The sequence below is a fragment of the Bidens hawaiensis genome, unplaced genomic scaffold, assembly GCF_021521415.1.
Source record: "Bidens hawaiensis isolate Kalapana, Puna unplaced genomic scaffold, B.hawaiensis_p1.1 tig00029887_1, whole genome shotgun sequence".
Taxonomy (NCBI): Eukaryota; Viridiplantae; Streptophyta; class Magnoliopsida; order Asterales; family Asteraceae; genus Bidens; species Bidens hawaiensis.
Window position 1 is genome coordinate 56,299 of NW_027494964.1, and position 14,091 is coordinate 70,389.

Genomic DNA, 14,091 nt, shown 5'->3' on the forward strand with positions numbered 1-14,091 from the left:
GGCCAAAATATAAGTAATAAGCTTGATTTCAACCAATAACTGAACCAAACCGACTCATGCTCACTAACCTATTTGAGCGGCGATATGTTTATAATAAAATACACATTTATAAATCATCAATCATCTTTCATGAAACTTGACAGAAAAAATGTAAATTATCTTACTTTCAATGTTTATTAACAAGATGTATATAAAACAACATAAAACCTTAAACCACAAACATACACCACAAGGATTTAAACATTTTCAAAGACGAACAGACTACATCTAACAAGCCTACCCACACAGATTACTCATTCCCAAACCACCCGACAAAGATTAAGAATTAGAACAATAATACTACTACAAGGTAGCAATTTCAGCACACACATTTTCAAATGTCTCAATTTTGAGCTAACACGGCTCACCCTTGCCAAATCAGTTCCACAAACCGACTCTAAAATCTTGAGCTAGACATCATCTTACAGCACAGGAATGCACCCGTAAACTCTGCAATACCTTTGTCCTAGGATTGTTAGTCCTAAAAGCATGGGCTTAGTGACGGTTCACCCAAGGATTCTAGAAGACTCTCCATCATCTTCTGAACGGGAGTTGCAGGAATCAACCATTTTCCCCTTTTCAGAACTAGTGTTTCGGGCTCTGTCAAATGCATAGCACCGAATCTACAAAAAACCATGAACGGAATAAATACCATAACAACTTTATAGTTTAAATAAATTTCTAAGCTAATTAATATGCAGCAGTATACTTTCATTAATTTTTAATATCCAAAAACCATATGAGTTTTCGTTACGTTGTTGTAGCTTGCATTTAGATCCTAATCAGGCGAACTTTGTGACAGTGATTAGCTATTCAACATATGAACCATGTAACGATAAATCTTAAATAAATCTTAAATTTAAGATGTATAGTTACGGGGTTGATATGATGAATTGGTAATCACAGTCACAAAGTTTGTCCAGTTATGGTTTCAATGATCGCCATATTGTATATACACGAAGATTGATTAATATTAAGAGTTGGAGAGTAAAAAGAGTTCAGAAAAATCACCTGAGTTATACGACCCGTGGGATCCGAAGCACTTGGCCGTCCGAAATGGACGACCAATGCCCATAAGGACTAACATTAGAATTTTCTTTAAAGACTTTGCTGGCCACAAAAAGATCATTTGGAGGTGTAAGATCATCCGGGAAGAGTAAATAGTTGTCGAATGCGGTAAATATTCCCATTAAAGAGAAATATGTAAGCATGACTAGAAATCATGGGGAACTATGTTTGACAAATAGTCAAGAAACTATTGTCAGGAAAACGAACAAGGGAAGAAGATAGACAACCGAGGTGAGGAGAGAAGACGAAGTGCCGTTTTAAATAAGTTAATATCTTTAACGTTAACCAACGGCTAATTTTTGAAATTCAAACTAGAATACGTTATTTTCAAAAAAAAAAAATCAAAATATGATCATTGTATGCATAATTAATTACAAATTTTAAATAAGTTGATATCTTTGCCATTAATAGGCCAACGGCTATATGTTAGAAATATAAACAAAATATGTTACTAATTCAAATTGCTTAGGTTATTCAAACATCATATAGGTTATTTGGACACCAGTCACACCTATATGACTCGTATAGGGGCTATACGAGTCGTATATGTGCAAATGTATGTTTGTGTCTGAGTATGTCAGATGTTGTCCCCTTGTATCGTATAGCCCATATACGAGCCGTATATGGCTATATGACTCGTATAACACTTATTTGACTCGTTTAGTTTTTTTTTTTAAATTACTTTAAAGATACAAAATATTGAAAATAACAGCCGAGTTGATTATAAAAAAAAAACCTACGAACAACATGAGTGTTTCGGGGTATCGGCTTTTTAGATGTCGTCATACAATCCCATCTGGTTGACACCTATACGAGTTATCTAAGCTTTTGAACTATAGTTGTTATACGGGTCGTATAGACCCTATACAACTCTATCTATACGGGTCGTATAGACCCTATACGACTTGTATAGGCCATATGTGATTAGTGAGCTCGTATAGGGGTTATACGACCCGTATAGACCGAATGTCACACCCCGACCAAAGGCGGCGGAACATGCCGGGGTGCAACGATTGCTCATAAGCGTATGACACTATTTAAAGCGACAATATTTAACAAACTCATTTCATTTCACAACATCGAAAATGTCACATAACCAAATATTCATAACTCAAAATACAACAAAATATAACAAAATATAGCAAATCAAATATTGTTCATTTTTGCTAATATCCTAACGGTATTTGGGATGTTTTCTTCACTGAACTCCATAATCAACCTAGATGCAAACCTGTAACATTTCATAAAATAAAGTTTATCAACACAAATGTTGGTGAGCAATTCATAAGTTTGAACAATAGATATATAGTATGAAAAGCCACAAAACTAGTATACAAAACCATAAATAATAGCTATAAACTTGGATAAATAGTTATCGCTAACAAGTTAGCGACACCCAACTATAAGGGGTTGCCAAATAGTTTAGGATTTTATAGTTATCGTTAATTGCATTACGTTAACGACACCTTGCCATGAGGGGTTGCCAAATGGTCTAGGATTTATAGTTCCACCATCCAAAAGCGATAAACACATAGTCAAATAAGCATAGAACACCAAATCGAGCAATTATTCAAATAAGGTATACAACAACGTTTGTGGTTTAAGACCCAAGTATAAAACATTTAGTTTAGATAAGTTGAAATGTCACCCCCAAAATAAGAGATAGAAAACGGGGTATGAAGTTACTCACGTTCAAGTAATAAACTTGAAAGATTGATTATTTGGAGATTTGCCGGAACCACGAGTTTAACGTATGAAGCCTAAATAAAAGAAAGTCTTGGATTTAGAAAGGTTGTCTTGAAGATCTTTAAATAAAATAATTGTTGCAAAAACTAATCAATTAAAGTTCAAGGTTTAAAATGTAACTATTTAAGAATTTATAATAATAACCCTTTTAAAAAATGTAAGTTTGCTCAAAACCGGGTTAAGTATCTAACCTTAATATTTACTTAACCAATGTTAAGTAATAAGGTGGGGAAAATGCTAAAATGCAAGTTCCATTAGGCTAAAGATACTAAAACGGGTTTTTAACGAGTGTTCGGGTTGTCGGTTCGGGTCTTCACAAATGGTCAAACCCAAAGTCAACTTTCCAAAATATTAATTGTTATGAGATAACTCATTAAAACATACTAACACTTAACCAAGTATGTAGATCTATTGTTTAGAACTAACAACGCACGCTAAGCGAGTGTTCGGTTTTGTCGGTCCAAACTATGTTATGAGATCAAGTTGGATCCAACTATTCCAAGTACTTAAGAAAATAATTAAAATCAGTTTGTAAACTATTTTTTAAAGAAATATATAAGTCTTGATAGCTAAAAACACACTTGTGTGTCTTAAGCGAGTAAAAGTCGGTATAGTTCGGTTTGGTTCGGTCTCCATCTCACAAATAGTTCATAGATGGTTTCTACATGCCCAAATATCATAGAACTTGTATATTGGTTTATAAATGAAGAAAACTTAAATTTTACAACAAAAAAAGTTAACTACAAGTCTTTTAAGCAAAAGTTTCGGTTTAGTTCGGTTTCCATCTCCCAACGAGTTCAAAGATGGATTCCATATGCTTAATATCAAAGAACTTGTAAAAATGATTTTTTGAAACTCAAATCTAGCAATAAACATGTTTAAACAACTATTTTAACAAAACTAGTAAACAAAAGTTCGGTTTCCGGTTTGGACTAGTTTCGGTTAAACCGAGGTTAGTCTTATACAAACCCACACCATGGAACTTGTAAATAAGATGAACAAACTAAAGGGTTAGAAGTTAGTCATAAGTGATATGTATAATAAGTTATGTGTGTGTAAATATATATCAAGAACACGAAGTCCTCCATGAAGCCTTGCCTTATGACATTCGAAACTTAACCAACCAGAGTCGGTGAAGTAACAAATAAAGGAAACAAGGGGTGTGTATTATATATATGTTGTACTACCATATTCAAGAGTTATTAATGTTAGATGAACAAGTTAGAATGAAAGACTATAGTTAGTTTGACTTGAGAAGTCAAAACTTCAAGAATACATAAGAAATAACAACCTTGAATCTATGGAGTTTTGAGAGAGTTTTTGGAGATGTAGCAAGAGTAAAATGAAGAAGATGGGTGTGTATATATAGGGAAGGAGTGAAGAGTTGGGTATAAAGATTCTTTTATGGTTTGCATAAAAATGGGTATGTTTAAATGGTCAAACAATGCATAATATAAAAAAAACCAATATTTTATATATTTTAAATGACAAGATCCAATATTTTATATATTTGAAATGTTCGGGTTACAAACGGGTCGGGTTTACATAACAAAAGTGACCCGAAATTGACGAATGTCACACCGAAAAAGTTGTCACAATGTCCCATTCGTACATCTGTCAAGCATGTGAGGGCTACACGAGCTGTATAGAGTTACTAACATACCATGGGCTATAAGGGACATATAATATTCAAAATATGACCGTTGTATATTTTGTCCTCGTCAAAAATTTATAGTTTTCTGTATGACGAGGTAGCCGACATATTTAGCAAGTACATGAAATACTAGGTGTTCGGTTAATAGAACAAACTATCTTCATTAGATTATACTTTGGGAAATTATAATCTTATCTTACTATACTAATAAAAAAAGTAATGATGCTTAGTTGTCCTAACCACATTCAATCGTAGCATAAATCTTCTAACCTCTCTACTTCTTAATCCATGTTATCCACGAGTAATGGGTGAAAATAGTTTGACCCATAACTTACCACATTTTCAATATATTTGAAGATATTATGTACACATTAATGACCATTTATAACAATTTAATATCTAAAATATAATTAAACTTAATGTATGAAGTTTTAATTATGCTATTTTATTTAAATTTTCAATTATGTGATTATTTAAATTTGAATCTTTAATTTAATATTCTAAACATAATCATTTAAAATAAAACTTTTAAACATTAAAACCATGATTATTTATAACTAAAAAATTTGAAGTCCTACAATTCATGTTTTTTGCTCAAAAGTTACAAAACCGAGTTAGATGCCGTCAATTCCTTCTTTTTTTTACTTCATAAACACCAATCACATAATCAATTTCAATAAAAGAAATATGATCGCATACAAAAACAACTTTTTATAGTAGTTACTTTCATATGACATGTATCAATCATTCTATGTACTTCTAATTTTTTGGTTTTAATATTGTTGTGAATCTGTTTGGATTTGTTTTATTGCTTCTTCGAACTCATAGTGGTATTAAACTCATAGCATTATTTAATTCGTGTTTATGTTTCCATACGAATGTAAATTTGAGATTCTAGCATTTTTATTGTTTGTACTTTGTACTACATATTTCATTTTTTTATCTTCAATTTCCCGTCTATATTTAAAATTATGAACCTTACTAATTTTGTCATTTGACAATTCCCGTGTAATATACGGATTTTAAAACTTGTTTCTTTATATGATAAAAGCCTATCACTAGCCATTTTCATTACAAAAATAGTTTAGGAAAATTACAATTTTGTCCATGGTGAAACAAAGTCATAAAATCGAGTAGTTCTAGTACTGCCTGACTTAATCTAAAAACTTGTTAATGAAGATAAAAATTAATCGATGATGAGCATGATAGTATTTACACAAATTCTTTAGATTTATTTGCAAATTAACATATATGGATTGGACCAAAGCATTATACATATAAAAAGTAATCGATATGAACCAAAAATACAAGTAACAGTTTAGCCTCAGCAATCTCTTAAGGAAAGTGCATATATATAATATACTATGAAGAAATAAAGTTGAAAGGAATACTATTTATTAGTGAAAGGATAAATAAATAAATAGATGTGTTTAACAAACCAAAGATCAAGGAGCATATGAAACTTTAAAGCATAAACAAAAATGCACCGAAGCCTAGATATCTCGAAAAGCATATAATCCATATATAACACCTAAGATCATCTCCTATAGGAGATTATTGGTCATTCTTTATGCCTACTTAGCATTCTTTCTCCCACGTATTTATTGGAGTGTTAGATTCTTGAGCTACAAATTCTTCCACACGAATTTAAAAGAACGAGTTCTTTATAGGAAGTGTCAAATGGGTAGGAATATGGGTTGGGGCCATGGTTGGATTTTATTTATATAAAAAATAAAAACTGTATTCAATAATCTTTGTTTAAAATACGTAGATATTATATAGATTTATATATATGTACACATTAGTAATGATATTATAAAATATATAAATACTTTATAAATTATAAAAGTAAATATTATAAACGAAAATAATTGATTATCTTATATTTATTTTAGTATAATTTATTAATTTTTTTTACCATCGAACACGCTTTCTACTCTAAACCTACTAAATATCTACATATAGTTTATTACTTTCAGTATTTAAGTTTTAAAATATATTTTTTATTATTTTATTCAACCCCCCCCCCCCCTCCTACCCAACGACTATATTTTCAAACTCCCCGTAAAACACTATATTTTCTATATATATACAACCGTATATTATTCATTATTCCAACATCTTCATTTTTTTTCTAATTTCATCCCCCGATATGTCTTTTATCTCTTTTTTGCTTTCTACACAAAAATGAGTTCAACTGGTAATGGAAGTTTGCCCATTCACCTTCCGATTAGCCATTTATAGATGTTGTGAATGTGGCTTTTAAAGAAATGATGAATGATGATGTCGACAAATAATTTATGGAAGTAACGAAGGCTCATGTTGCTAAAAGTTCTCAAAGCACGAAGAGAAAACGTAGAACTACACAAAGGGATCGTGAAGATGTGGATATGCGTCTTTGGAACGACTACTCTTAGATCGGTGTATCCTGAAAGTTAAGTTAGACAACGGTTTCGAATGAGCAAACAACTTTTCAGTCGAATTGTTGAAGGCGTATCCAATCATTCCCCCTATTTTCAACAAAGATATGATTGTATAGACAGAAAAGGTCTTTCGCATATACAAACATGCATTGTTGTCATACGTCAAATGGCACAACAACTCAACAACTGACCTATGTGATGAATACATACGAATTGGTGAAACTACCGCTTGCCGAATTGTAACAACTTGGGTTTTCAAATTTATAATTTAAATTCGTAAACCAACCCGTATTTTTAGGCTTTATTTTTTTTATTAGTTTATGTTAATAATATAATTAGTTTTAATAAATGATAATTTAATAATTAGATATAAATAAGCAATATCTTATGAAAACCGAAAACATTAAGCTGCGTCTTTTGTCAAAGGTCGTTGAAAGCTTTCGTTTACGTGTGTGTATATATATATAAGTATATTTAAAAAGTAATAAATCATCATTATTTTATTAAAACCCGACACCATTATTGGTGTTTTCTCGTCGTCAAACTTATTTATAAATTTGCTTTTATTAATGTTATATATGTGTGTATCATACTTTAAAAAATTGTAACAATCGTATTTTAAACGTATTAATTATATTTATAAAATTAGATTTTTGTTAGATATCCCAAGATACATATTGTATTATAAATATATATTTTAACGTTGGTATTAAACTATTTAATATAGTACAAGTTTTATTTTTAATGTTGTGTTTTCGTTAAAGATTCTAAATTATCAAACTTATTATAAGTAAATAATTAAACGTTTATTATTATATTATATCATAACTCATACTAGTTTAAATTAATTATACATAACTTAGATTATATGATAAGCAAACAATTATTTTAATTTAAACAATGACTAATACTATTGTTTTTATAACAACAATTACAGAAGGAATCAATCGTCTGATCTATACTAATTACAACATACCCTAAATAACATAGAAACCTTAAATCTATTATACGCATTATCTCATTTGTTAATAACTCATAATATTAAATTATGTTATATCATTTATAATTAATTTATATTACCATTATTAACTAGGAATTCCTGACAGTATTTTTCGAAGGATTTATCCTTCTCACATCATAATCATTTGTCTTTTGTTCATCTGATCATGTGAGTAATCACTCCCTTTTTTACTTATTTTTAACCTTTTTGGGGACATATGCGTATCATATCATATTTATCTATTATCTAGTATTTAAAATCGCAACTATTTAATCCTTCTGTGGGTATCAATTTATGCCTAACTTGCTATTTGCATATTTGCTTTATTTGAACCGCATTCGGAGAGGTCCAACATATTCTCAGTCTAGTATGATTATACGACCGTCGTAGTGGCCGGCGCCCGACGCATTGACAATAGTTTCACCGACACCTCATTTTTGGTAACCAATGCCCATTCGCATGGCAACGGTTTAGCTCTTTCTTTATGTTTGATTGTTTGTGTATATGCTATGGATTAACTGTTTATCTCACAGGAACGGTTTGCATCTTTCTTTATATATTATATATATTATTACTGTTGTGTCTTAAACTGGTGTTTTACTCACTCAACATGTGTTGTTGACAAAAATATTTTTTATACGCATTTGCAAGTTATCAGCTTTGTTGTTGGTACATGTTTGTCAGTAGTTCATAGTCTTGTAATTGTAATCGAGTCTGTATTGTAATTGTGTATTTGATTATGTTTTTGTTTGTGTAACTAGCGAAGTTGTCAACAAGTTCGCTCAGGCGAACTTGTTGAATATGCGAAGTTACAGACAACTTCGCCTGTGGCGAAGTTGTCGTGTATATATTGATTGTTACAGCCGAATCGTCGGGTGGAGGAGTTTAGGGTTTCAGTCAAGTGTTCGAAGTCTGTTGGTACATGTTTGTCAGTAGTTCATAGTCTTGTAATTGTAATCGAGTCTGTATTGTAATTGTGTATTTGATTATGTTTTTGTTTGTGTAACTAGCGAAGTTGTCAACAAGTTCGCTCAGGCGAACTTGTTGAACAAGCGAAGTTGTCAACAAGTTCGCTCAGGCGAACTTGTTGAATATGCGTGTGGCGAAGTTGTCGTGTATATATTGATTGTTACAGCCGAATCGTCGAGGGGAAGGAGTTTAGGGTTTCAGTCAAGTGTTCGAGTTTAAGCAGACGTGTTTGCTAGTTCCAGTGTCTGTAATAGTGACTACGAGTCACGTGTTCGGTTAATAATATTACGTGTTTGATTCATTGCTTGTGTTATTCTATATCTACACTCGTAACCTACTTACGCAGGGATTCCGCACCTGCGTTGTTAGAGAACATCCCGTGTACGATCCGTCCAGGAACCTACAATTGGTATCAGAGCCATCGGCTCGATTGTGAGGTTCGGGATTTCACGCGGGTGTAGTTTCGTCTCGTTTGACCTATTCGCGAGACGTATTTTTGTTGGGATTGTGTTCTACTAGTGCTTGACAGTCTTTTTCAAGCCTTAGCATTGATCGGGAGCTTCTGGTTTGAAGAAAACAGATCTGGAAAAACTTCCAGGTTCATCGGGCGAACTTGCTGATCTTCAGGCGAAGTTGTTGAATTCAGGCGAAGTTGCCGTCACTGGAATTAGGGTTTTTGGCGAAGATATAAAGTTTGGCGAAGTTAACCACAACTTCGCTCAACTCATAAGTTCGCCTTAGCGAAGTTATCCGCAACTTCGCTTCACACTTAAGTTCGCAGATTTCATAAGTTCGCCTTAGCGAAGTTATCCACAACTTCGCTTACTACCCAAGTTCGCTCAACTCATAAGTTCGCCAGAGCTAAGCGAAGTTAACTTTAACTTCGCCAATTCAAGCGAATTAAAGACCTCAGCGAAGTTCTCTGTTCAGCGAAGTTGACCTTCAAGCGAAGTTATCCTTAACTTCGCCTACTGAGCTGTTTTAATATTTTCTTTTTTTTTTCAGGTTTTTCAGGTTTTACAAGGATGTCATCGATCAACATCTCCGATTTGGTCAAGATGGAAGTTGAGGCAGGGTCAGCAACTAAGGCCCCGAGGTTGATGAAGGGAACAGACTTCGTGGCATGGAAGGATAGATTCATCCAGTACATTAAATATCAGGATGCCAAAATGTGGGTGTGCATTCAAGATGGATACGTCCCTCCAACCATGCAATACGAAGGACGTGACGTGGTGAAGAAGTACAGTAAAATGGAGGACGAAGAAAAGAAAATGTATGAGGCCGAGAGCAAGGCCCATGCAGCGATAACAATGGCACTTCCTCAAGAAGTTCTCCATACGTTCCGAAAGTACACTTCTGCAAGAGAGCTTTGGGATGCTCTGGAAAACAGATTCGAGGGGAACGTAGGTATCCGTGCCTCAAAGATTAAACTCTTGAAGACCCAGTTCTCCGTCTTCAAATATTTGAAGAATGAATCTTTGGATGATATTATCACCAGATACTATCATCTAATGACAGAGCTTAGCAATTATTCGATTGCCTACCGAGAAGAAGAGATCGTCGAAAAGCTTCTCGATGCTCTCCCACCGAAGTGGGAAATGTACACCGTCCTTATGAGGGAAGACAGAGACTTTCCTAACTGTGATTTGGAAACTGCAGTAAACAAGCTCAGAACTTATGAGCTCAATATGGTTCGAAAAGAAACACCAACAGACCAGATACAAGACCCTGGTATGTATGGTGCAAAGATTAACTCAGGCTCAAGTTCGAGACCTGAATCTGCAGCTTTTTACTCAAAAGGGGAGTCAGGTCCCGACTTTCCTCATGATGGAAACGTTTCTGTAAACACGAATGGTGATGTATGTTTCGTTGCTGGAGGATCTAGTACTTCAAAGCCTCAAGCATCCACAAGTAGTTTTTCTGTAAATGCATCAAGCAATAATTATACCAAGATGCCTATGAGTGTAAAATCTGCTGAAGAGCAGTTTGCAGTCTATGCTTCATTTATTGCTTCCTACGAAAACTACATCCAGGGGAAGATTGTGGACCCTGCTGTTCTGGATGAGGATTATGACCAGATCGATGCTGATGATCTGGAGGAGATGGACTTGCAATGGCAAATGGCCATGATAGTGAGGCGAGTCAAGCGTTTCATGAATAAAACGGGGAGAAAGTTCGTTGGTGGTCGGCCCGGGTTCGACAAGTCCAAGGTAAGGTGCTACAATTGTCAACAGTACGGGCACTTTGCCAAGGAATGCAGAAATGAGAGGGTTGAACGTGGACAAGGTCGACCTACACAACACTCAGGAGTTAACAGAGAGATAAATGCCATGTTGACCAGAGAGGCAGGAGAGTACAACTGGAATCAACGCCCAAGTGGTTCTGGTGAGCAAGCAAACATGGCTGAGTCTGAAGCTGAAGAATGTGAGAAGGTTGAAGAAATTGAGAAAACAAATGAAGAAGAAACCGCTTTCATGGCAAATGACAAAGATAATCGCTCCGAGGTAAGTCCTACAACTATTTGTACTAGTTGTGAGAATTTGTCTGAGCAACTTAAAACAATAACTGATCAGTATGTCCATTTAGATGCTGACTTTAAAACTATCAAAGAAGATCACCATTTTACAAAAGCAAGAGAAACAAGTTATAAAATTAAAATAAAAGCATGTGAAAAAGACATTCAAAGCTTAAAGCTTAAACTTGCTGAGAAAATTGAAATAATTGATCTTAGTTATGAAGTTTTGGAAGAAAAAACTAAAGTGATTGCTGATCGGGATAAACAGATTGCTGACCACCAGGTAAAGGTGGTGGAACTGAACCGCAAACTTGAGCAGTTCAGGAATTCCTCGGCCATCCTTGATCACCTCGTGAGTGATCCAGGTACCTCTGCAAAGAGGGGAGGAATCGGATATCACGAAGTTCCACCACCCTTTAACCACAATTATACTTATAATCCAAGTGTTCAGAAATCTGTTGATTTCGAAGTTCCTCAGACAACTACTATCAAAATTACTAGTGTCGAACCAAGTGTTAGCTGTGGCGAAACAAGTTCGCCTGTTTCTAGTGTGAATTTTTCTGTATCAAGTCCAGTCTCATCAGATTCGGATATGTTGTCCGAATCTGGTCAGACAAAAGAGAAGGTAGGTTTACCCACCGATGGAGATAAAAATGAAGTTTCTAAAAAGAGTTCTCCACTCAATCCGTACGTCCCACCTTATGTGAGACGAACGGCTGGTAACACTGCCTCTACATCCAAACCAACATTTGACAAGAAAATGGAGAGTAGATGTTGCTTTAGATGTAACAAGTTAGGACATCTAGTTGCAGATTGTCCTTTGAAACCGAGATTTAGAGATGTGAAGCCAAATAAAAATGAGAATAAGCGTCATTTTGTTCCTGCTAAAAATGAAAACTTTAAAAAATGCCAAAATGTAACGAATTCAAGTTTTCATAAAAACCAACCTCATTTTTACAACCAAACCACAAGAAATAACACTTTCTATTCTCAAAGGTTTGGAAGGCATTACACTCAATCTGCAGGGAGATTCCCTAACAGGACGTACAGAAATTATCCTGATGCTAACTTGAGAAAGCCAGGATACGGGATGTATCGATCCAAGACCAATTGGTCTTGGGTCTCAAGATTCTAACTCTTTGTTTTATGGTGCAGGAACAGTTGAACAGGGCTGCAAACAATCTTTGGATTGTAGATAGCGGCTGTTCCAGGCACATGACAGGCAACAAACACTTGTTGCAAGACTTAAAACCTGTTCAGGGAGCTAGAGTTAGTTTTGCTGGTGAAAGCGGAGGAAGAATAACTGGGAGAGGAACTGTGTCGAATGGGAGAATGACACTTGAAAATGTAAACTTTGTGGAGGAATTAAAGCACAATCTGCTGAGTGTGTCGCAGATCTGTGATAAAGAATACACTGTCCATTTCACTAAGAATGAAGCGATTGTATTGAAGCCTGGTTTTCATATACCAGAAGAATGGATAGTAATGAAAGCTCCACGTGAAACGAATACATACGTGATGGATATGAGGTCTACTGAAATGGCCACCGGAGAATCATGCTTAATGACAAAGGCAAGCGAATCTGAATCAGAATTATGGCACAGGAGAATGGGACATATTCATCTTCGTAAGATGAACTACATTGTCAAAAATGGGCTTGTGATGGGCGTTCCCTTAAAGAGTTTTAACTTTGAAGATAAATGCATAGCGTGCAAGAAGGGAAAACAACACAAGAAAAGCCATCTCACCAAGACGATCAACTCAATTGCTGGTACTCTAGAACTACTTCATATGGATCTCTTCGGTCCGGTGAATGTACAAAGTCTAGGCGGTACTTCTTACTGCTTGGTGATAACTGATGATTACTCGCGATACTCGTGGGTATATTTTCTGAAAACGAAAGACGAGACGACTCAGATGGTAAAGAATCTCATTACAAAAGTCGAGAATGTCATGAGTAAATCAGTTAAATTCATCAGAAGCGACAATGGGACAGAGTTCAAGAACTTTGAGATGGAAATCTTTTGTCTACAGAAGGGTATTGAGCATCAATACAGCGCTCCGTATACGCCACAACAGAACGGAGTAGCTGAAAGGAAGAACCGAACGTTGATTGAAGGAGCCAGAACTATGCTGGCAGACTCAAAGCTTCCTGTGATGTTCTGGGCTGAAGCAGTGGCTACAGCCTGCTATGTTCTGAATCGGGTGTTAACTGTTAAGAGACTTGGAAAAACTTGTTACGAGCTTATGCACGGTAGGAAGCCCAACTTGTGCGGTCTTGAACCATTTGGTTCTCCTTGTTCGATTTTGAAGACTAACTCGAAATTTGGTGAAGTAGCCGATGAGGGAATCCTAGTCGGTTATGTTGTTGGGACTCCCAACAGACGGGTCTTCAATACAACAACTTGCAAGGTGGAGGTGGTTTGTAACACCGACATTACTAGTTATCAACCGCCAAAACCAAGCAATGGACCTGCTGAGCTTTTTGACTATGTTAAACTGTTTAAGTCGTTTAACGTACCTAATTTGGAAATTGCTGAAGAAGACGAAAGAGTTGTGACGAAGATGATATTTGATGAGGAAGAGGAGCTAGTGCAACATCAGATGACAGAAAAATCTCAGCCTTCCACATCAAACTCTATCGATACCCCTGCATCCTCAGCTGGAGATGAGTTTA